This window comes from Rattus norvegicus, chromosome 4 (genome assembly GCF_021556685.1).
Source record: "Rattus norvegicus strain SHRSP/BbbUtx chromosome 4, alternate assembly SHRSP_T2T, whole genome shotgun sequence".
In the NCBI taxonomy this organism is placed as follows: domain Eukaryota; kingdom Metazoa; phylum Chordata; class Mammalia; order Rodentia; family Muridae; genus Rattus; species Rattus norvegicus.
The window spans coordinates 97,883,582-97,908,121 of NC_141537.1; the positions used below are offsets into that span (position 1 = coordinate 97,883,582).

The 24,540-nt window shown below is 40.2% G+C and overlaps 1 long non-coding RNA gene and 1 other non-coding gene across 2 annotated transcripts; one reads left to right on the forward strand and one right to left on the reverse strand.

Moving 5' to 3' along the window:
- Positions 1 to 1,496: 1,496 nt before the first annotated feature.
- On the reverse strand, positions 1,497 to 1,629 carry LOC120102682 (small nucleolar RNA SNORA17). Its single transcript, XR_015687376.1, has one exon. It is a non-coding gene; the product is annotated as a small nucleolar RNA SNORA17 (small nucleolar RNA).
- Positions 1,630 to 9,054: 7,425 nt separating this feature from the next.
- On the forward strand, positions 9,055 to 23,595 carry LOC147994890 (uncharacterized). Its single transcript, XR_015686644.1, has 4 exons — positions 9,055 to 9,116; positions 9,697 to 9,778; positions 13,517 to 13,622; positions 22,134 to 23,595. It is a non-coding gene; the product is annotated as an uncharacterized LOC147994890 (long non-coding RNA).
- The last annotated feature ends 945 nt before the right edge of the window (positions 23,596 to 24,540 follow it).

Sequence of the window (24,540 nt, forward strand, 5' to 3'; positions counted from 1 at the left end):
GATAGAATTCTGCACTAAACCCATCTGGACCTGGGCTCTTTTCGCTTGGGAGACTTTTAAGAACTGCTTCTATATCTGTAGGAGTAATGCGGTTTTTTTTACATCATTTATTAATTCCTGATGTAACTTTGGTCCCTGGTATCAGCATAGAAAATTGTCCATTTCCTCCAGAATAACTAGTTTTAATGAATATAGGCTTTTGTAGAAGAATCCAATGATTTTTTTAATTTCTGCAGATTCTGTTGTTATATCTCCCTTTTCCTTTCTGATTTTGTTAATTTGGATACACTCTCTGTGTCCTCTCATTAGTCTGGCTAAGGGTTTATCTATCTTGTTGATTTTCTCAAAGAACCAGCTTTTCGTTCTGTTGATTCTTTGTATAGTCCTTTTCTTTTCTACTTGCTTGATTTCAGGTCTGAGTTTTATTATTTCTTGCCTTCTACTCCTCTTTGGTTTATTTATTTCTTTTTGATCTAGAGCTTTTAGGTGTCCTGTCATACTGCTGCCATATGCTGTGTCTCATTTCTCCTGTTTTCATGATGCCAGCACAATGTCTCCCGCTTGCCGTAGGTGGTAATGTGTGAAGCGGGCCTTTCTCTCTTTCTCTTTCTCCCTCTGTCTTTCTCTCTGTGTCTCTGTCTCTGTCTGTCTCTCTGTCTCTCTGTCTCTCTGTCTCTCTGTCTCTCTGTCTCTGTCTCTGTCTCTGTCTCTCTCTCTCTCTCTCTCTCTCTCTCTCTCTCTCTCAACCATGCCCTGCAGGAGAAAAGTACTAAGGCAAGCTACCCTGCAAGTGGTTAGGGCCATGTTAGCATTCCTACTCTCATGTCCCTAAGACCAGATGTTCTACAATAAGCAGGTAAGTCGTAGAGCTCTCAGACATCAGTATGTCTGAAGGACAGCATCAGCATCTCAGTCCATCTATGTCTACCTGGACTTTGATTGTAACTGACCCTGCTGCTATAGGGCCAAGAACCCCTCTATGGTCTCAGGTGAATCCTCAGCAACTCCCTTCATGCTGTTCCTCATAACTCTTGAGTATCCAGTTCTGTCCCTCTTCTTTGTTCCCACATCCTTATGCTTCTCCTTCCTTTTCACATCTCTACCACTTTTTTGCTTCTCTTAGTTATGCCTGTTGGCTGTAAGTATCTGGGGTTGTTTCAGGATTGGCCTAAGGAGTGCTATGTCCTTCTCATGTATTCTGGTTCTAGGCAGGGAACCTCTGAGGTGTGGTCTTTTTCACAAGCCTCCCCTCTGCTAGACTGGTCATCATCTCAGTTTAGCTCCTTGTTTGTTCCCCATGTTGTCAGTGTGGTGGTCATTTTGTGCTTGGTCTTTGTTCTGTCTGCCAGAGTTGGCCCTTGCAATGGTTGTCTTTCACTCCTGCCTAATGATGATGGTCCTAAGTGCAGTTCTACTTTCTGTCTCTCTGTTATTGGATACTGTCTGGGCCTGTCTGGCTCCAGTTTAGTTGTCTTTTTAGTGTTGCTGTTTTAGGGAATGCTTGGCTACTAACCATTCAGATGTTTATAGGCCAGAATACTGATCAGAGACACAACCCCTCCCTTCTCTGTCACCTACTGATACATGTGTGGTACAAAAGAAATACATGCTATACCTGTAGGTGGCAGAAGTACATTACAATCATAATTAATGCAACTTCATACAACCGAGAAGAATAAAGTAAGAAGATATAAATCGCTTTTCTCTACCTCATTTTTTCTTATTTAGGCTGTCATTTAACTTTCCACATAAATTCTAGACCGAATTTACCAATGTTCAAAACTCTTTCAGGCATATTATCAGCATTACATCGAGTTTATTTGTGAATTGGAGATGGTATACTTTTAAAAACCATTTATGAGACTGGAGAGCATGTTCAGTGGTTCAGAGCGTTTGTGCTCTTGCTAGGGGCCTGTGACTGATTCTTACCCACTTGGTTACCCACTACTGTCTTTATCTTCATTTCCAGAGAATTCAGTACCATCTTCTCTCCTTTGAGGGACAGTTACATCATGCCCTTACAAAATTGCACACAAACATATATAAATTTTTAAAGAATAGTAGTCCACAATACGACCACAGTTATATTCTCTGCTCATGTCTGTGTCCTTTAATGTTCAAGGGATATTTTGCTATCCTTAAAGGATATAGAGAAAAATTCCTCCCTATAGGAAATATAGGAAAAGTCTGGCAAACAGAAGCAACCCGTTTAAGAGGAAACACATAAATCACTTAAAAAATATAGGAAAATACAATCAAATAGTGAACTAATTGAACAAAAATCCAAGATCTAAATATGAAAATAGAAACAATAATGAAATCACAAATGGAGGAACCATTGAAATGGAAAACCTAGGAAAGACATCAGAAGCTACAGATTCAAACATGTCGAACGGAACACAGGGGATTGAAAAGAGAATCTCAGACAGAAAGTATCAATACCTCAGTCAAAAATACAAAGTGTAAAAAGCTCCTAACCTAAAACACCTAAGAAATTTGAAGCACAATGAAAAGACCAAATCTAAGAATAATAGGAATAGAAGAAAATGAAGATTCCTCCAACAAAGGGCCAGAAACCATCTTCATCAAACTCATAAAAAATAACTTTCTTTACCTAGAATAAGATGGCCATAAGCATACAAGACGCCTACAGAACACCAAAGGGATTGGGACAGAAAACAAAATTCTTTCTTCACGTATTAATCAAACACTAAATGTACAGAAAAAATATTAAAAGTTGTAACGGAAAAGGCCAAGTTCATATAAATGCAGACATTTGGGTGTAGGATCAGACATCTCAACAGACTCTAAAAACCGGAAGATGATGGACAGATCTCTTACAGACCTGAAAATACCACAGATGCTAGCTCAGATTACTCAATCCAGCAAAAAATATCAGTTACCATAAATGGAGAAACCAAGATATTTTATGACAAAACAAATGTAAACAATCTAAATCTAAAGTATCTTTGCTATTTTTGTGCCATTTAAATTCTGTCGGGATTTTATTTCTGCAGATTACTTGGGTTTGGGTATTAGGTATACACATTTTCAGTGTGACTCTTCTTTTTATCCAATAGATCCATTTTTTTCTTTTTATTGTTTATTGGATATTTTCTTTGTTAACATTTCAAATGTTTCCCCCTTTCAGGATTTCCTCTCCTTAATCCCTCTATCTCATCTCCCTATCCCTGCTTCTATGAGGATGCTTCCCGACACATCCACCTACTCCCTCCTGCCTCCCTGCCCCGGCATTCCCCTATACTGTGGCATCAAGCTTTCACTGGACCAAGTGCTTCTCCTCCCATCAATGACCAACAAGACCATTATTTGCTACATATGCTGCTGGAGCCATGGGTCTCTCCATGTGTACCCTTTGTTTGATGGTTTAGTCCCTGGAAGCTCTTCTTTTTTTTTTTTTTTTTTTTTTTTTATTAACTTGAGTATTTCTTATATACATTTCGAGTGTTATTCCCTTTCCCGGTTTCCGGGCAAACATCCCCCTCCCCCCTCCCCTTCCTTATGGGTGTTCCCCTCCCAACCCTCCCCCCATTGCCGCCCTCCCCCCATAGACTAGTTCACTGGGGGTTCAGTCTTAGCAGGACCCAGGGCTTCCCCTTCCACTGGTGCTCTTACTAGGATATTCATTGCTACCTATGGGGACAGAGTCCAGGGTCAGTCCATGTATAGTCTTTAGGTAGTGGCTTAGTCCCTGGAAGCTCTGGTTGCTTGGCATTGTTGTACTTTTGGGGTCTCGAGCCCCTTCAAGCTCTTCCAGTTCTTTCTCTGATTCCTTCAATAGGGGACCTATTCTCAGTTCAGTGGTTTGCTGCTGGCATTCGCCTCTATATTTGCTGTATTCTGGCTGTGTCTCTCAGGAGCGATCTATATCCGGCTCCTGTCGGTCTGCACTTCTTTGCTTCATCCATCTTGTCTAATTGGGTGGCTGTATATGTATGGGCCACATGTGGGGCAGGCTCTGAATGGGTGTTCCTTCAGTCTCTGTTTTAATCTTTGCCTCTCCCTTCCCTGCCAAGAGTATTCTTTTTCCTCATTTAAAGAAGGAGTGAAGCATTCACATTTTGATCATCCGTCTTGAGTTTCATTTGTTCTAGGCATCTAGGGTAATTCAAGCATTTGGGCTAATAGCCACTTATCAATGAGTGCATACCATGTATGTCTTTCTGTGATTGGGTTAGCTCACTCAGGATGATATTTTCCAGTTCCAACCATTTGCCTACGAATTTCATAAACTCGTTGTTTTTGATAGCTGAGTAATATTCCATTGTGTAGATGTACCACATTTTCTGTATCCATTCCTCTGTTGAAGGGCATCTGGGTTCTTTCCATTTTCTGGCTATTATAAATAAGGCTGCGATGAACATAGTGGAGCACGTGTCTCTTTTATATGTTGAGGCATCTTTTGGGTATATGCCCAAGAGAGGTATAGCTGGATCCTCAGGCAGTTCAATGTCCAATTTTCTGAGGAACCTCCAGACTGATTTCCAGAATGGTTTTACCAGTCTGCAATCCCCTGGAAGCTCTTCTAATGAACACAAATGTTTTACAATCATTCCTTTCCTGATTTCTTCAAAATGTGCTATAGAGTGTGCCTCAATTTCCTTCATCAGAGGGAGGCATAGCTCTTGATTTTTAACTATAGTGATTGCAACTCAGTCACTATTTCCATAAGGTATTTTAATTTTCTCTTTTCCTTTAAAATTTTTTTATTAGGTATATTTCTTTACTTACATTTCAAAGGTTATTTCCCTTCCTGGTTTCCTGTACATAAACCTCCATTCCCTCCCCTCCCCCATACGGGCATTCGTCCTATACATCTCCTTTATCCCCCCCCCCCCATATTCCCCAGCACTGGGGTCCAACCTTGGCAAGACCAAGAGCTTTCCCTTCCACTGGTGCCCCAAAAAGGTTATTCTCTGCTGCATATGCAGTTGGCGCCCTGACTCAGTCCATGTATAGTCTTTCGGTAGTGGTTTAGTCCCTGTAGGCTCTGGTTGGTTGGCATTGCTATTTTTATGGGGTTGCAAGATCCTTCAACTCTTTCAATACTTCCTCTAATTCCCCCTAAGGGGGTCCTATTCTTAGTTTGGTGGTTAGTTGCTAGCACTGACCTCTGTAATGGACATGCTCTGGATGTGTCTCTCAGGAGAGATCTATATCCAGTCCCTTTCAGCATGCACTTTTTTAGCTTCATCAATCTTATCTAGTTTTGGTGACTGTATACACACACACACACACACACACACACACACACACACATATGGGCCACATGTGAATCAGGCTCTGAATGTCCATTCCTTGAGATGCTGCTCTAAACTTTGCTTCCATATCCTCTCCTATGAATATTTTTCCCCTTTTGTGATGGAGTGGGAGCATCTGCATTTTGATCATCCTTCTTCTTGAGCCTCCTGTGATCTGTGGATTCCATGTTGTGTAATTCAAGCTTTTTGGCTAATATCCACTTATCAGTGAGTTTTACCAAGTGTGTTTTTCTGTGATTGGGTTACCTCACTCAGGATGATATTTTCTAGTTCATTCCATTTGCCTATGGATTTCATGAAGTCAATGTTTTTGATAGCTGAGTTGTACTCCATTGGGTAGATGTACCACATTTTTTGAATCCATTCCTCTGTTGAAGGGCATCTGTGTTCTTTCCAGATTCTGGCTATTATAAATAAGGCTGCTATGAACATAATGGAGCATGTGTCTTTGTTGTATGTTGGAGCATCTTTTGGCTATATGCCCAAGAGAGGTATAGCTGGGTCCTCAGGTAGTGCAATGTCCAATTTTCTGAGGAACCTCCAGCCTGATTTCCAGAGTGATTGTACCAGTTTGCAATCCCACCAACAATGGAGGAGTGTTCCTCCACATCCTTGCCAGCATCTGCTGTCACCTGAGTTTTTGACTTAGTGATTCTGACAGATGTGATGTGGAATCTCAGTGTTGTTTTGATTTGCAGTTCCCTGATGACTAAGGATGTTGAACATTTCTTTAGGTGTTTTTTGGTCATTTGATAATCCTCAGCTGAGAATGTTTTGTTTAGCCCTGTACCCCATTTTCTAATAGGATGATTTGGCTCTCTGGAGTCTAACTTCTTGAGTTCTTTGTTTTGGATATTAGCTTTCTATCAGATGTAGGATTGGTAAAGATTTTTTCCAAATCTTTGGTTGCTGTTTTTACCTAATGTCAGTGTATTTTGCTTTACAAAAGCTTTGCAGTTCTTTGAAGTCCCATTTGTCGATTCTTGATCTTAGAGCATAAGCCACTGGTGTTTTGTTCAGGAAATTTTCTCCAGTGCCCATGTGTTTGAGACTCTTTTCCACATTTTCTTCTATTAATTTAAGTGTATCTGGTTTGATGTGGAGGTCCTTGATCCACTTGGACTTAGGCTTTGTACATGGAGATAAGAATTGATCGATTTGCATTCTTCTACATGCTGACCTCCAGTTGAACCAGCACCATTTGTTGAAAAATGCTATCTTTCTTCCATTGGGTGGTTTTAACTTCTTTGTCAAAGGTCAATTGGCTACAGGTTTGTGGGTTCATTTCTGGGTTATCAATTCTGTTCCACTGATCAACTTGCCTCTCTCTGTGCCAATACGATACAGTTTTTATGACTATTGCTCTGTAATACTGTTTGTAGTCATGGATGATGATTCCCCCAGAAGTTCTTTTATTGTTGAATATAGTTTTCACTATTCTGGATTTTTTGTAATTCCAAATGAATTTGCAATTTCTCTCTCTATCTCTATAAAGAATTGAGTAGGAATTTTGATTGGGTTTGTTGTATCTGTAGATTGCTTTTTGCCATCTCTGGTATATTAATCCTGCCAATCTTTGAGCATGGAAGATCATTCCATCTTCTGAGATCTTCCTCAATTTCTTTCTTCAGAGACTTGAAGTTCTTGTCATACAGATCTTTCACTTGCTTAATTAAAGTCACACCAATATATTTTATTTTATTTGGGACTATTTTGAATGGTGTTATTTCCTTAATTTCTTTCTCAGGCTATTTATCCTTTGAGTAGAGGAAGGTTATTGAATTGTTTGAATTAACTTTATCCCCAGACACTTTGTTGAAGTTGTTTATCTGGTTAAGTAGTTCTCTGGTGGAACTTTTGGGGTCGCTCATGTACACTTTCATATCATCTGCAAATACTGATATTTTGATTTCTTCCCTTCCAATTTGTATCCCTTTGACTTCCTTTCACTGTCTGATTGCTCTGGATAGGAATTCGAGTTCTATATTGAAAAAGTAGGGAGAGAGTGGGCAGCCTTGTCTAGTCCCTTATTTTAGTGGGATTGCTTCAAATTTCTCTCCATTTAGTTTGATGTTAGCTACTGGTTTGCTGTATATGGCTTTTACTATGTTTTGATATGGCCTTGAATTCCTTATCTTTCTAGGTCTTTTATCATGAAGGGGTGTTGAATATTTCAAATGATTTCTCAGCATCTAATGAAATGATCTTGTGGTTCTTATCTTTGAATTTGTTTATATAGAGGACAACATTGATAGATTTTTGTATATTAAACCATCCCTGCATGCCTGGGATGAAGCCTACTTGATTATGATGGATGATTGTTTTGATGTGTTCTTGGATTCGGTTTGCAAGAATTTTATTGAGTATTTTTGAGTCAATAGCCATAAGGGAAATTGGTCTGAAGTTCTCTTTCTTTCTTGAGTCTTTGTGTGGTTTTGGTATAAGAATAATTGTGGCTTCATAGAAGTAATTTTGTAGTGCTCCGTCTGTTTTCATTTTGTGGAACAGTTTGCACAGTTTTGGTATGAGGTCTTCTATGAAGGTCTGATAGTATTCTGCACTGGACGTAGGCTCTTTTTTGTTGGGAGACTTTTAATGACTTCTATTTTTTGAGAGCTATGGGGTTGTTTAGATGGTTTTTCTGTTCCTGATTTAACTTGGGTACCTGGTATCCATCTAGAAAATTGTCCATTTCCTCCAGATTTTCAAGTTTTGTTGAATATAGGCTTTTGTAGTAGGATTTGATGATTTTTTAATTTCTTCAGATTTTGTTGTTATGTCTCCCTTCTCCTTTCTGGTTTTGTTAATTTGGACACACTCTCAGTGTCCTCTGGTTAATCTGAATAAGGGTTTGTCTATCTTGTTGATTTTCTCAAAGAACCAACTTTTGGTTCTGTTGATTCTTTGTATAGTCCTTTTTGTTTCTACTTGGTTGATTTCAGCTCTGAGTTTGATTATTTCCTGCCTTCTACTCCTCCTGGGTGTATTTCTTCTTTTTGTTCTAGAGCTTTTAGGTTTGCTATGAAGCTGTTGATATATGCTCTCTCCTGTTTCTTTCTGTAGGCACTCAGAGCTATGAGTTTTCCTCTTAGCACAGCTTTCATTGTTTCCCATAAGTTTGGGTATGTTTTACCTTCCTTTTCATTAAATTCTAAGAAGTCTTTTATTTCTTTCTTTATTTTTTCCTTGACCAGATTATCACTGAGTAGAACATTGTTCAACTTCCACGTATATGGGGACATTCTTTCCTTATTTTTATTGAAGACCAGCTTTAGCCCGTGGGGGTCTGATAGGACGCATGGCCTTATTTCTATCTTCCTGTATCTGTTGAGGCCTGTTTTGTGACCAATTTTATTGTCAATTTTGGAGAAGGTTCCATGAGATGCTGAGAAGAAGGTATATCCTTTTGTTTTAGGATGGGATGTTCTATAAATATTTGTTAAATCCATTTGGTTCATGTCTTCTGTTAGTTTTTCTACAATTCTGTTTATTTTCTCTTTCCATGATCTGTACAGTGATGAGAGTGGATGTTGAAATCTCCTACTATTATCATGTGAGGTGCAATGTATGCTTTCAGCTTTATAAAAGGTTACTTTTATGAAAATAGGTGCCCTTGCATTTGGAGCATAGATATTTAGGATTGAGAGTTCATCTTGGTGGATTTTTCCTTTGATGTATATGTGGTGTCCTTCCTTATCTTTTATAATGACTCTTCATTGAATCTCAATTTTATTTGATATTAGAATGGCAACTCCAGCATTTTCTTTGGGCCATTGCTCAGAAAATTGTTTTGCAGCCATTTACTCTGAGGTAGTATATTTCTTTGTTTTTGAGGTGAGTTATCTTCATGTAGCAAAATGCAGTGCCCTATTTATGTATCCACTCTGTTAGTCTGTGTCTTTTTATTGGGGAATTGAGTTCGTTGATGTTGAAACATATTAAGGAATAGTGATTATTGCTGCCTGTTATTTTCATTGATAGAGGTGAAATTATGTTTGTTTATCTCTCTTTTGGTTTCATTGAAAGGAAATCATATTATTGTGCTCTGGATCCCTGGTGAGGAGAAAAACAAAGACTTAAGGAGAGTGTGGAGGGATGAGGATTGCTGGGGACCTGATAATGCAGATGCATGTTCTGCCCATGTGTGAGATTTCCAGTCTTTTCTCCATGAATGGGCTTGTGAGGATTAGAGGGAGAGGGAATAGAAAGCTGTGCTTTTGTGACAGCTCTAACAAATTCCAAAGCAGAAGGCTTAGGTGATCTCTAGAGAGTCTCTGTGCTCTCTTAATGTAAGTATTTTATATTGAACATGTTTTGAACATGAATAAAAACCATGAACTCAATATCTAGGAAGTTGATAAAGTAACATAGTATCATTATGTTTGTGCATAACCTTTCATTTCTTTTATTTCAGAAGCCACTGGGGATATTGTGATGCCCTCGGTTGCACTCTCCAATCCAGTCACTCCTGGAGAGTCTGTTTCCATCTCCTGCAGGTTTAGTAAGAGTCTCCTGCATAGTAATGCAACACTTATTATTTTATTGCTATTTGCAGTGGTCAGGCCAGTCTCCTCAGCTTCTGATATATCTGATTTCCAAACTTTCCTCAAGAGTTCAAGATAGGTTCACTGGCAGTGGGTCAGGAACATATTTACACAGTGAAAATCAGTAGAGTGGAGGCAGAGGACGTGGGTGTTTATTACTGTATGCAAAGTCTAGAATATTCTCCCTCAGTGATACAGCTTTAAACAAAAACCTCACTGCTTGAGGTGACAAAGCTGCTGCCTGATATGTTCCTTATCTGGATGTAACATGATGTAGTCAGCATGGTCAAATGAAACTATTTTTAAGAGACAGATGTTTTCTCTAACTTTCAGCTAAGGAAAAAATGGATCCCTAGGAAATAGGACTTTTCATAACTGTTCATGCTGGTAGAAGGAGAAGCAGGAGCTTCTTTGCAGGGGATGTCACTCAATGTTTTGCATGATGATAGATACAAGTACACCCACTTATGCCAATGATAGATAGGACTACACCTTCAACAGTCCTGTTTCTATGTGCACATATTTTTCCCTGTGTTTAATCTTCAATCTCAGGTCAGGACTGCACAAGTGTGATCCCTCCCAACCCCCACTTTTGAGTGTGGCTGCATTGAATAACATTTTCTCATTCTAGGTTTTACTTTCAAGTTGCATTATTGAGGATAGGTTGCTAGTGGAAGCTTGACTACAATATGTGATTCTATGTTACATAGCAATAGGAGATTCTCTGAGACTTTGTAAGATGAAAATATGAGAGTTTCAAAATAATAAGTACTTGAGTTATCTGAACACCATGGTATCTATACGTTCAACATGAAATTATTACCTAAATATACACATAACTAGAAGTATAATCAAAGTAATCAACAAGGAACCTAACAGTCCGATGCATATTCGGTAATGAACTAAACAGACAATTCTCAAGAGACACAGCATGAATAAGCAATAAACAACCTATGGATCTTGCAATCTTTCTGCTCCTCTTCTGTAATGAACCCTGAGCCAGTGACACTAAACATGCTATAGATGCCTTTTTGTGTGTGGCTGAGCCCACTACTGACGTTTATTCAGTGTACTTGACCTTCGTTGAGTCTTTGTTTTTGTCAACATCTACTACCTACACTTCTCTAGTGAGGTCTGAGAGATGTATTATTCTATGTATGCAGAGATATAAATTTGAGGGTAGTTTGACACTGATTTTATTTAGCAAAATAATAATAGTAAGTTCGCTCCTGGGTTGTGTGACCTCTTAAACCTTGGTTTTTGGCTACATCTCAGTAATAGGTATATGTTTCTTCTGGTGGGGTGAATATTAAACCTAATTTTAAATAGCTACTGAATAACTCATAGCATCTGAGCAACTGGTAGTCACGTTATCAAGTCATCAAGTCCTCAAGTGTTTGCAAGGCTAGGCACATCCTGTTACACTGAAGCCAGGTAAGGCAGTCCAGTGAAAGGAATGGATTCCACAGATAGCCAACAGATTTAGGAACAGCCCCTGCTCCCGTTGTTGGGGTCCTTCAGGAAAATCAAGCTGCACATCTGCTCCTTATGGGAGGGGAGGCCTAAGTCTAGCCTGTGTATGCTCTTTGGTTGGTGATTCATTTTCTGAGAGCCCCCAAGGTCTAGCATGTTGACTCTGTTGGTTTTCCAATGGAATTTTTATCCTACATGGATTCCTTACTTGTTCTCCCATCTCTTCTATAAGAGTCCCCTATTTAGGTCCAATGACTGGCTATGTGTCTCTGCATCTTCATTTGTGTGAACCTGGATAGAGTCTCTCAGAGGTCTGTTATGGTAGATTCTTTAATGCAAGCATATAACAGTATTATTAGTAGTGTTAGGGACTGGTGCTTATCTATGGGATGGGTCTCACCTTGGGTTGTTTATTGGTTGACTATTCTCAGTCTCTGGTCCATCTCTGTCTTTGTATTTCTTACAAACAGGACAAATTTTGGGTTAAACTTTTGTGGGTGGGTTGATATCTTTTTCCCTCCATTGGAGAACTGTTCAGTTATAAAAAACAAAACAAAACAGGTTTCATATCTCCATTGCTATGAGACTCCGTTAAAGTCATCCTCATTGACTCCTGGGATCCTCCACAATCACAGATTTCAGGCATGTCCTAGAAATGTCCCCACCCCTTTAGTTCCACCAGCTGCAGATTTCCATTCATTTTTCTGGCCTTCTGGCTATCTCTCCTGTCTATTCCCATACCTTATTCTGAGCCTCCCATTCTTCTTTCCATATACACCTCTCTCATCCAATTCCATCCCTCTATCTGCCTCCTATGATTATTTTATTCCCCTTTATTTGTTTATTTTTCATCTTAATTAAATTGATTAAATTTAATTAATTTTCATCTTAATTAAATTAATTAATTTCAATTGTTATTCCCTTTCCCGGTTTCTAGGCCAATATCCCCCTAAACCCTCCCTCTTCCCCTCTATATGGGTGTTCTCCTCCTCACCCTCCCCCATTACAGTCCACCCCCAAGAATCCCATTCAGTTGGGGTCCAGGCTTGGCAGGACCAAGGGCTTCCCTTTACACTGGTGCCCTTACTAGGCTATTCATTGCTACCTATGCAGTTGGAGCCTAGGGTCAGTCCATGTATAGAATTTGGGTAGTGGCTTAGTCCCTGGAAGCTCCAATTTGTTGTCATTGTTGTTTGTATGGGGTCTCAAGCCTCTTCAAGCTTTTTCAGGCCTTTCTCTGATTCCTTCAACGGTGTCCCATTATCGTTTCAGTGGTTTGCTGCTGGCATTCGCCTGTGTATTTGCCATATTCTGACTGTGTCTCTCAGGAGAGATCTACATCCTGTTCCTGTCAGTCTACACTTCTTTGCTTCATCCATCTTATCTAGTGTGGTGGCTGTATATGTGTTGGCCACACATGGGGCAGGCTCTGAATGGGTATTCCTTCTGCCTCTGTTTCAAATTTTGCCTCTATCTCCTCTCCCAAGGGTATTCAAGGTTCCCCTATTAAAGAAGGAGTGAAGCATTCTCATTTTGGTCATCCTTCTCGAGTTTCATGTGCTCTGTGCATCTAGGGCAATTCAAGCATTTGGGCTTATAGCCACTTATCAATGAGTGCCGACTATGTGTGTTTTTCTGTGATTGAGTTACTTCATTCAGAATGATATTTTCCAGTTCCATCCATTTGCATATGAATTTCATAAAGTCATTTTGATAGCTGAGTAGTATTTCATTGTGTAGATGTACCACATGCTCTGGAGTATAAGAAGAAAATCTCGATAGCTGCTGGGAAAGCAATGGGCCTGTTTTTTCTTGGCCCTGTGTACTTAGCAGTATCCTAGTTTTTTTTTTTTAATTTTCTTGGATAAATATTTTATTGACATTTCAAATGTTATCACCTTTCCTGGGTTCCTGTCCATAAGTCCCCTATCCCTCTGACTACCCTTCTTCTATAAGGGTGTTCCCCTCCCAATCAAGCCTCCTTAAAGCTCTCTCCCCATATCAACCTTGGCAGGATGAAAGGGCTTCTCCTTTCTTTGGTGTTCAACAAGGCCTTCCTTCCTGTGCTACATAGGCAGTTAAAGCAATGGGTCAGTCCATGTATAGTCTTTGGGTAGTGGTTTAGTCCATGGGAGCTCTGGTTTGTTGGCATTATTCTTCTTATGGAGTTGCAAGCCCCTTGAGCTCTTTCAATACTTTTTCTAATTTGTCCAACAGGGGTCCTGTTCCCAGTTCAATGGTTTGCTGCTAACATTTGCCTCTGTGTTTGACATGCTCTGGCTGTGTCTCTCAGGAGACATCTATATCTGGTTCCTGTCAGCAGGTACTTCTCAGCTTCATGAATCTTATCTAAGATTGGTGACAATATATATATGAGCCTCATGTTGGGTAGGCTCTGAATGGCCATTCCTTCATTTTCTGCTCTAAACTTTGCCACCATATCCCCTCCTATGAATATTTCTGTTTCCCCTTTTAAGAAGGAGTGAAGCATGAACATTTTGGTCATCCTTCCTCTTGAGCTTCACGTGGTCTGTGGATTGTACCTTGGCTAATTTGAGCTTTTGGGATAATATCCACTAATCTGTGAGTGCATAACATGTGTGTTTTTCTGTGATTGGTTTACCTCACACAGGATATTTTCTAGTTCATTCCATTTGCCTATGAATTTTATGAAGTCATTGTTGTTGATAGTTGAGTAGTATTCCATTGTGTATATGTATCACATTTTCTGTATCCATTCCTCTGTTGAAGGCCATCTGGGTTCTTTCCAGTTTCTGGCTATTATAAATAACTGACTGGTGTGAGGTGGAATCTCAGGGTTGTTTTGATTTGCATTTCCCTGATGACTAAGCATGTTGAGCATTTCTTTAGGTGCTTCTCAGACATTGGATATTCCTCAGCTGAGAATTATTTGTTTAGCTCTGTACTCTCTCTCTCTCTCTTTTTTTTTTTTTATGTAAAAGCACGAGGTACCTTTATTAACGGGATCCCAGGTCCACGGGATCCCGGGTCAACACGTATCTCACACAGGAGACAGAGGAATCGACCCCGAGCTTCCAAACTCGGGGGTTTATATAGGGGAGGTTAGGGGCATTTGCACGGTTACACATGATTGGTCAATTCAAATGGTGCACAGTTACTTTAGGCGCAAAATTACATCAGCAAGGAGTACGTGCTCTCTAGCAGCTCGGCAGGCAGGTAGGGTGGCTCATCTCACTCAGGGGGGTGAAGGAAGGGGAGGGGGTGGCTACAGATGGTCAATGTCCTTGGGGCTGATAGCTGGTTTGGCAAGTCCTATCTCTGGCTCTCCCTCAGGCACGTCCGGCCCTGCACATCTGGACTCTGACAATGAGTAACCTTTTTAAAACTCTAGTTCTACATTCCCTTCTTCTTTTTTGTTAGTAGTTCTAATCTTAGGACTACATGGAGAACTCAGCTTCATCTAGCATAACGGCTTGGTATTGTTGTCTTAACATGAGGATTCTAACCTGGATACTATCCAAGCCTATCGACCAAGGTCATGACTAGCTTTTAGAACTTCTAAGCTTATACAGACTGTGATTCCTGAGGCACAGTCCCAAGAAGTGTTAAGAGTACTAACATATGTAATGTTACATCATTTGTAATGGAAATCAAGCCTATCCCCACACCTATCTTGATAGAACCCAGGACAAACATGACTGAATTTCCCTCTAGGTCCCAGCTCTCAGCCCCAACAGCTAGTACACGGCTGGTGAGGACTGAGAATTGACAGCTGTCAGGGTGGTCAGCAGCACCAGGTATGGTCCTTTCCAGCGAGGCTCAAGTGTCTGGGCTCAGTGTAGCTGCAGTCTCCTGGAACTGATGACTGATGAGATGTCTCAGGGGTCGCTGGAGCATAGGCTGCTATCAGCTGTGAGCAGATTTCTTTCTGTATCACCTGTAGGTCTTTTAGCCTGGCACACAAATCATTATTACTATGGCACTATGACATGTTGGTTCAGTAACATCATCTAATACAGTCAGTGGGGCTGAGGCCCCATATAAGATCTCAAAGGGGGTAAGGCTGAATCTGGAAGAGGTATTTCTTGCTCTAAAGAGAGCAAGAGGGAAGGAGTGTCACCCAGTCTGCGCCAGTCTCCATGGTTAATTTAATTTGGTCAGGGTCTCTTTTAGAGTTTTATTTATTTACTCTACCTGTCCTGAACCTTGAGGTCCGTAGATACAATGTAATTTCCAATCGACCTCTAAATACTTGGCCACACCCTGGCTTACCTTGGCAATGAAAGTAGGGCCATTGTCTGACCAGATTACCTTGGGCACTCCAGACTGGGGAAAATTTCTTCCAGTATCTTCTTGATGACTATCGAGGCCATCTATTGCAGTTGTTGGCTTCACCAGGGCATCCAAGAGATGGTAAAGACATCTGAAGTGCTGGGAGGGTAGAAGTTCAGCCATCCCAGATGACATCGTGTTGCCCACCATGGCAGCACCCACTTGTCCCTGACCTTCATTCATGAAGAGAACTGTTCCCGTCTGTGGACAAGGTCCTCAGCTTTCAGCAGGGGTCAATCAGCCAGTCGCAGAGGTCTTTCTTCCACCCATGGGCTTCTGTCAGTGCTTGACACTCGTGCTGTGGTGGCTCCAGGTCCGGATTGGGCAGCAAGGTGACCAGATTGTCCCCAACCGGTGGAGAATCTAGTCCATGGCAGCTGACCAGTGGTCCCATCTTTTGGGACACTCTATTCAACGGCAAAACATCAGCCACTCTATCACAGTTTAAGTCCTGGATTGGGTGATAATTGTTAGTGCCCAGCTGGCAGGAGTGATATGTTCCAAGCAGAACAGCGCTAAGCCATTCATCTCCCAGCATCAGGTACTGGTGCACTGAGACAGGTCTTTAGCTCCACATACACAGTCTGTAGATATGCATACACATGGCCTCACCCAGCCATTTCAGCCCATGCAAGTCATTTTGGAGAGCAATTTTCTCATGAGCAAGGGGTAGGGGCAGTCAGGGATGACTATGAACTAGTGGGTTACCCGGCCCACGCCAAGGTCCACTGTTCTTCGGGCAGTCCTTAAGTATTGTTCGTTGCCAGTAGCCCCTTGCACTCAAGGTCTTTGGATATTGGCCCACTGGGGGGGCATAGGAGCACAGAGCATTGGGTCCCTGTATCCACACTTCCCTTCTATCTCTGTACATAGCCAGCACTCTAGAACCAAGAAGCTCTCCAGTGGCCCCTCTTGTTCTTTCTTGGGCAGTCCCTGACCCAGTGTCCTTTTTCTTTGCATTAGGCACACTGATCTTTAGCCAGGAATTCTCTTCTGTTGCCAGGTACTATCTTCCTAGGTTCCCTAATTACTGTGGCCAGTATATGTTCCTCTCTCTTCTTTTATCTCTCTTTAGCTCTCTAACTTCTTCTTTTTGTCTCTTTTCTTCCCCAGTCTCTCTGCATCTTCTTCTACAGCTATTAGGTGCTGTCCACTTTTCTACACAGACCCTGAACCACACATCAAACTTATTTTCTCTGCAACTTACAATAACTCTCTCAGTGACTTAGCTCAACCCTTCAAGTTTCTGTAACTTTCTCTTCATATCCTTTCCTTATCTTAGCCAGATTGGTGGGGCACTTTCCAGCCCCTCAGAGACCCACCCTTGGAGCCTGGCGGCAGACCTGGCACTCCCTACCTTTAGGCGTATTGAAGTCAACAGGCAGAAGTAAAGGCCTTCCATCCGTGTCTGGAACATTTTTTCTGGCCTCTAGTAGGATCCCGTCTTTCCTCGGTGGTAAAGAAGACCTGTAACAGTTACTAACAAGCATCTCAAACGGGATGGTGAGAAAACAGGAGAATTTTGTGAAGAGGGCAAACAGCATTTAGTCACACAGCTAAACCAGGAGGCCTTCTTGGACAAAAAGGCCATTGTAAATATAAGCACAACTTTGTCTATGAAACAGAAAGACGAGCAGAGGGGCAGCCTATCTGTTACCGGCTGTCTCTCTGGACTTAGATTTTCCCTTAAGGAGTACCTCTCTTCAGTGTCAGCTTGGTGGCTTTGCCTCTCAAGAGAACCAGCCTCCAAATGACACTAGGCTTCTAGTAACAACTAATAACAAAAGGATGGAGAGATGGTTAGAACCTGGGTGTTAGATGCCAGGTGGCTGACAAAAGAATTGTAACCAGTTCACCTGGGGCTATCAGGACCTCAGTAGCAGCCCTTTACCAAACTGTCTCACTGGGTTTAAAGGCCCATGGAAAAGAAAACATTAATCCTGACCTTGGCCACTGCCTGATAAGGCAGGCTCCCTTAAAGAACTTCTCTAAATGAGCGCTCTCCTACTGTGAGCAAATGTCAGAAATTCCTTTTTTGTTCTTGTTTTCCTTATAGTCCTCTCCCACCCCACTCTCAGCCTTTTTAGATCATTCTTCCTGTAGCATTTCTAACACAGCCTGTCCCTTTTTTATAGCCTGTTGACAGCATTTCTGATCTTTTAGGCAGCTACGCACTAAGTGCCATACGGGCTGAAACTCCGCCTTTAAGATTCCTTACTCCCAAGCAAAATTTAAATCTTTCTCCAGCTTATCACAGCTGGCTGCGTAGCTCTGTACTCTATTTTTTAATAGGGTTATTTGACTCTCTGGAGTCTAACATCTTGAGTTCTTTGTATATTTTGGATATTAGCCCTCTATCAGATGTAGGATTGGTAAAGATCTTTTCCCAATCTGTTGGTTGCCATTTTGTCCTAATGACAGTGTCCTTTGCCTTACTGAAGCTTTGCAGTTTTATGAGGTTCCATTTGATGATTCTTGATATCAGAGCATAAGCATAAGCCATTGTTGTTTTGTTCAGGAACTTTTCCCCAGTTCCCATGTGATCAAGACTCTTCCCGTTGAAGGAATCTTAAATTGACTGAAAGAGCTTGAAGGGGCTTGAGACCCCATATGAACAACAATGCCAACCAACCAGAGCTTCCAGGGACTAAGCAACTACCTAAAGACTATACATAGACTGACCCTGGACTCCAACTGCATACGTAGCAGTGAATAGCGTAGTAAGAGCACCAGTGGAAGGGGAAGCCCTTGGTCCTGCCAAGACTGAACCCCCAGTGAATGTGATTGTTGGGGGGATGGCAGTTATGGGTGAAGGATGGGGAGGGGAACACCCATACAAAGGGGGAGGGGGAGGGGTTGGGGGATGTTGGTCTGGAAACCGGGAAGGGGAATAACAATCGAAGTGTAAATAAGAAATACTCAAGTTAGTAAAGATGAAAAAAAAAAAAAGACTCTTCTCGACTTTTTCTCCTATTAGTTTGAGTGTATCTGCTTTGATGTGGAGGTCCTTGATCCACTTGTACATAAGCTTTTTACTGGTGATAAGAATGAGTGGATATGCATTCTTCTACATGCTGCCCTCCAGTTGAAACAGCACCATTTGTTGAAAATGCTATCTTTTTTCCGTTGGATTGTTTTGGCTCCTTTGTCAAAGATCAAGTGACCATAAGTGTGTGGGTTCATTTCTGGGTCTTCAGTTCTATTCCACTGATCTTCTTGCCTGTCTCTGTACCAATACCATGCAGTTTTTGTCACTATTGCTCTGTAATACAGCTAGAGGTCAGGGGTGGTGATTCTCCCAGCAGTTCTTTTGTTTTCACTATCCTCGGTTTTTTTGTTATTTCAAATGAATTTGGAAATTTCTCTTTCTATCTCTATGAAGAATTGAGTTGGAATTTTGATGGAGATTGCATTAAACCTGTAGATTGCTTTTGGCAAAATGGTCATTTTTACTATTTTAATCCTGCCAATCCACGAGCATGGTAAGTCTTTCCGTCTTCTGAGATCTTCAATTCCTTTCTTCAGAGACTTGAAGTTCTTGTCATGCAGATATTTGTCTTGCTTGGTTAGAGTCACACCAAGGTGTTTTACATTATTTGGAACTGTGGTGAAGAGTGTTATTTCTCCAATTTCTTTCTCAACCTGTTTACCCTTTGAATAGAGGAAGACTACTGATTTGTTTGAGTTAATTTTATACCCAGCCACTTTGCTGAAGTTGTTTATCAGGTTACTAGTTCTCTGGTGGAACTTTTGAGGTCACTTAAGTATACTATCATATCATCTGTGAATAGTGATATTTTGATTTCTTCCTTTCCAACTTTTATTCCTTTGACCTCCTTTCATTGTCAGATTCCTCTGCCTAGAATTTTGAGTACTCTATTAAATTTTAGGGAGAGAGAGTAGGCAGTTGTTTTCTAAGCCCTGATTTTAGTGGGAATGCTTAATGTTTTTCTCCATTTAATTTAATGTTAGCTACTGGTTTGCTGTATATGACTTTTACTATGCTTAGGTATGGGCCTTAAATTCTTGATCTCTCCAGGACTTTTAATATGAAGGGATGTTGAATTTTGTCAAATGTTTTCTCTGCATCTAATGAAATGATCATGTCTTTCTTTTTTCTTTGAGTTTGTTTATATAGTGGATAAAAATGGTGAATACTACTTGATCACTTTTGATGATCATTTTGATGTATTCTTGAATTTGGTTTGCAAGAATTTTATTGAATATTTTTTACTGATATTCTTGAGGGATATTGGTCTGAAGTTCTCTTCCTTTGTGGGGTTTTTGTGTGGTTTATGTATAATCATAATAGTGGCTTAATAGAAGGAATTGGGTAGTGCTCTGTCTGTTTCTCTTTTGTGGAATGGTTCAGACATTATTGGTACAAGGTCTTCTATGAAGGTCTGATAGAATTCTGCACTAAACCCATCTGGTCCTGGAGACTTAATAACTGCTTTTATTTCTTTAGGAGTTATGTGGTTGTTTAGATGGTTTTTCTGTTCCTGATTTAACTTGAGTACCTGGTATCTGTCTAGAAAATTGTCCATTTCCTCCAGATTTTCCAGTTTTGTTGAATATAGGTTTTAGTAGTAAGATTTGATAATTTTTTGAATTTACTCAAATCTGTTGTTTATCTTCCTTTTCATTTCTTATCTTGTTGGTTTGGATACTGTCTCAGTGCCCTCTAGTTAGACTTGCTAAGGGTTTGTCTATCCTGTTGATTTTCTAAAAGAACTAGCTCCTGATTTTGTTGATTCTTTGTATAGTCCTTTTTGTTTCTACTTGGTTGATTTCAGCCCTTAGTTTGATTATTTCCTGCCTTCTACTCCTCTTGGGTGTATTTGCTTCTTTTTGTTTTAGAGCTTTTAGGTGTGCTGTCAAACTGCTAATGTATGCTCTTTCCTGTTTCTTTTTGGAGATGCACAGAGCTATGAATTTTCCTCTCAGCACAGCTTTCATTGTGTCTCATAAGTTTGGGTATGTTATGCCTTCATTTTCATTAAATTCTTAGAAGTCTTTAATTCCTTTCTTTCTTTCTTCCTTCCTTTCTTTCTTTCTTTCTTTCTTTCTTTCTTTCTTTCTTTCTTTCTTTCTTTCTTTCTTTCTTTCTTGACCAAGTTATCACTGAGTACAGCATTATTCAACTTTCATGTGTATGTAGGCTTTCTGTGGTTTTTGTTGTTTTTGAAAACCAGGCTTAATCCATGGTGATCTAATAGGGTGCATGCGATTATGCCAATTGTCATGTATTTGTTGAGGCCTGTTTTGTGACCGATTATATGGTCAATTTTGGAGAAGGAACTGTGAAGTGCAGAGAGGAAGTTATGTTCTTTTGTTTTAGGATAAAATGTTTGGGAAAACACTTCACTAACCCACATCTCATAAAGGACTAATGTCTAAAACACATAAAGAAGCTTAGAACCAAAAAACCAAACAATCCAATAAAGAAATGCAGAATAGAACTATGATAGAGGAATCTCGAATGGCTGAGGAACACTTAAAGAAATGTTCAAAGTTTTTAGTGACTAGAAAATTGCAAATTAAAATGACCCTGAGATTCTACCTTGCATCAGTCAGAATGGCTAAGATTAGAACCTCAGGTGACAACACATGGTGGAAAGTATGTGGAGAAAGGAACACTCCTCCATTGTTGGTGGGATAGAAAACTGGTATAACCACTCTGGAGATCCATTTGAAGGTTCCTCAGAAAATTGGAAATAGTTCAATCTAAAGATCCAGAAAAATGACTCTTTGGAATTCACCCCAAAGATGACCCACCATACCACAGGGGTACATGTTTCACTATGTTCTTAGTGGCCTTATTTGTGATAAGCAGAGGCTGGAAACAACCCAGATGTCCCATGACAGAAGAATGGATACATAGATATTTGTTTACTTACACAATGGAATACTACTCAGTTATTAAGAACAAAAACATTCTGAGCTTTTCAGGCAAATGGAGGGACTTAGAAACTGTCACCCAGAATGAGGAAACTTAGACCCATAAGCACATGCATGGTATGTTTTCACTAATAATTGGATATTAGCCAAAAAAGTACAATGTACCCAAGATACAGTCCACAGAATTCAAAAAGTTCAACAAGCTGAAGTGCCCAAATGAGGACACCTCAGTTTCATTTGGGAGGGAGAAGAACACAACCCCAAGCAGGGAGGGAGGGAGGGACAGGGAAGAGAAAGGGGACATGGATGGGGGAAGAGGGGAACATGATTTGTATTAAGTGGTAGAAAAGGACTGAAGTGCTGAGGGCCAGAACAAAGAATGGAATCAGATGACCTTGGGAAGAAGGAGGTTGGAAAGACAGTCTAGAATGTACCAGAGACCTGGAAAGTGAGAGACTCATAGGACTCAAAGTGGGGGGGTATTCTTAGATAAAAATCCCTACAGTGGGAGAGGGAACTTATTGAATCTACCTCCAGCAGAAAGACAGGGCATCAAGTGAGGTATGGGGTTGCTATCCCACAGCCAAAGCTCTGACCCATAATTCTTCCTGTCTGAAAGAAATGTAGGAATGAAAATCCAGAATTGCCTGAAGAAAAGAAGGTTCAACGACAGGCCCAAAGTGGGATCCAGCTCAAGAGGAGGTCCCAAGATCTGACACCATTACTGAGACTATGGGGCACTTACAGAAAGTGACCTACTATTACTGCTCTCCAAAAGACCCACAAATAGCTTAAAGAGTCAGAAGCAGATATGTGCACCCAATGGAACAGAAGTTCCTGAGCCCTCTGGTTGAATTATGGAAAAGCTGGAAGACGCTAAAGAGTAGGGCAACCCTGCAGGGGGATGAGCAGTCTCAATTAACCTAGAAACCTGAGATCTCTTGGAAACTGGATCACCAACCAGGCAGAATAAACCAGCTGATGGGGTGGGGGTGTCACCAGGACCACCAACACACCTGAGAGCAGAGCATCTGTTCTCAGAAATGGCTGAAAGAAAACAGGAAAACAGTTCTACAGGAATGTTGACACAGAGGCCTATCTATAGGAGGGTCAAACCACTGTCAGAAACAGCAAGACAAGCTAATACCAGAGATAACCCGATTGAGAGACAAGAGGAAAATTCATAGCTCAGAGTGCCTGCAAAAAGAAACAGGAGAGAGCATAAGTCAGCAACTTGACAGCACACCTCAAAGTTCTAGAACAGAAAGAAACAAATACACAAAAGAGGAATAGAAAGCAGGAAATAATCAAACTCAGGGCTGAAATCAACCAAGTAGAAATGAAAAGTCTATACAAAGAATCAACAAATCCAGTAGCTGGTTCTTTTAGAAAATCATCAAGATAGATAAACCCTTAGCTAGACTAACCAGAGGTCACAGAGAGTACATTCAAATTAACAAAATTAGAAATGAAAAGGGAGAAATAACAACAAAATCTGAGGAAAGTAGAAAAAGCATCAAATCCTACTACAAAAGCCTATATTCAACAAAACTGGAAAATCTGGAGGAAATGGACAATTTTCTAGACAGATAACAGGTACCAAAGTTAAATCAGAAACAAATAAGCCATCTAAACAACCACATAACTCCTGAAAAAATAGAAGCAGTTATTAAAAGTCGCCCAACCAAAAAGATCCCAAGACCAGATGGGTGTACTGCGGAATTCTATCAGACCTTCATAGATGACCTCTTACCAATACTATCCAACCTATTCCACAAAATAGAAACAGAGCACTACCAAATTCTTTGTTTAAGTCACAATTACTCTTATAATTAAACATTTTAAATTTAAAACTGTTCTCAATTGTTCCACTGGAAGATTTGAAATAGTTAGCCATTATTAGATCTTGTAGCATGGTTTAGAGACTACGTGTTATTCCTTACATGTTTGGAGACATAAATACCATCAGAATATGTATATTGCAGTTTTACTTTGAACATTGAGGCATGAAAAGTGTTAAGTGTTTACTTGTAAGCTCATCCTACTCTTGGTTACCTTTTACAAATAAAATTATTAAATTTTTGTATGACCAGAACTATGAAAATCTGTTTCTAGGATACATGCAGCAGAAAGCACTTTGTTATGAACACACCATTAACATTCATGCTACACCACCATAAGATGTTCCAGTAACCAACACAAAACAAAATTCATAGTTCCTAAAAATTAAGAGATAGTTTACCCTATATCCAAATATGAGTGACCTTGTGGGAACACAGGGTTAGGTTACTCCTCATTCTTGCCCAGTTACAGCTTCATGAACTTTTTATAGTATCAGAATACAGAAAATCATGGATTGAGTTACCTCAATGAGTTGATTCAAACATTAGTAGGAACATTAAGTCAAAGCGATGAACTCACTGTTGTAGTCCCTAGATGCTGACAACATTCTTACTTAGTATGGTGATTGGTAGGAGCTTATGGCATGTTAACAAAACCTTTTACCTGTTAGTCACAAGGACATTAGTCAAGCAGAGATGTGAGAAGGACAAATGGTTGTTAAGGGTTATAAAGTTTGCCCAAGAAAATCTCAGCTAGTTTCTGGACCTGTAATTCCTACTTCTCCATAACCATTGCAGTTTTATAGCTTATAAAATCAGCCTAGCAGAAGGCTCAGTGGAAGTCATCATTCTTTTCATGATGACTTCTACATACATTACTAGCTGCTCCTGTCAAATTAATTGTATGTTACATAACTGCTTAGTACATAGATCTTGGTATGATTCTCTTTAAAATGGGAGATTGATGGGTGAATCTGCTTTCATAGAAGACATGTGTTGCATACCTAGAAACCACATCAGGTGGCTCACAACTCTTCACTTCTTGGCTCCTCTGGAACCTGCCTATATATAATACACATAAACTCATCAAGGCACAAATACAATGCACATTAAAAATCAATTAATAAACACATAAATGTTTTTAGAATTTGTTCTACATAGTGAAGCATCTTAATAAAAACTGTG